We start from the raw sequence: 222 nt of genomic DNA on the forward strand, positions 1-222 counted from the left end.
ATTCTCATGTGCCCTGTATCTGCTTGTAGGGTAGACCGATTAAACTTGAGTACAGGGTACCGTTGAGGTAAATCAAATATACCCGTGTAACAACAAGACTCTGATCTAATTCCAAAGTGAAGGCATAACATAAATGACAGTCCCAAAATATTTGGTGACCATATCAAAGTTTGTGTAATCTCTGTTTATGTTGATATTCACTTCCTGCCATACCTTTGTCCC

The sequence above is a fragment of the Engraulis encrasicolus genome, chromosome 3 (assembly GCF_034702125.1).
Source record: "Engraulis encrasicolus isolate BLACKSEA-1 chromosome 3, IST_EnEncr_1.0, whole genome shotgun sequence".
NCBI lineage: Eukaryota > Metazoa > Chordata > Actinopteri > Clupeiformes > Engraulidae > Engraulis > Engraulis encrasicolus.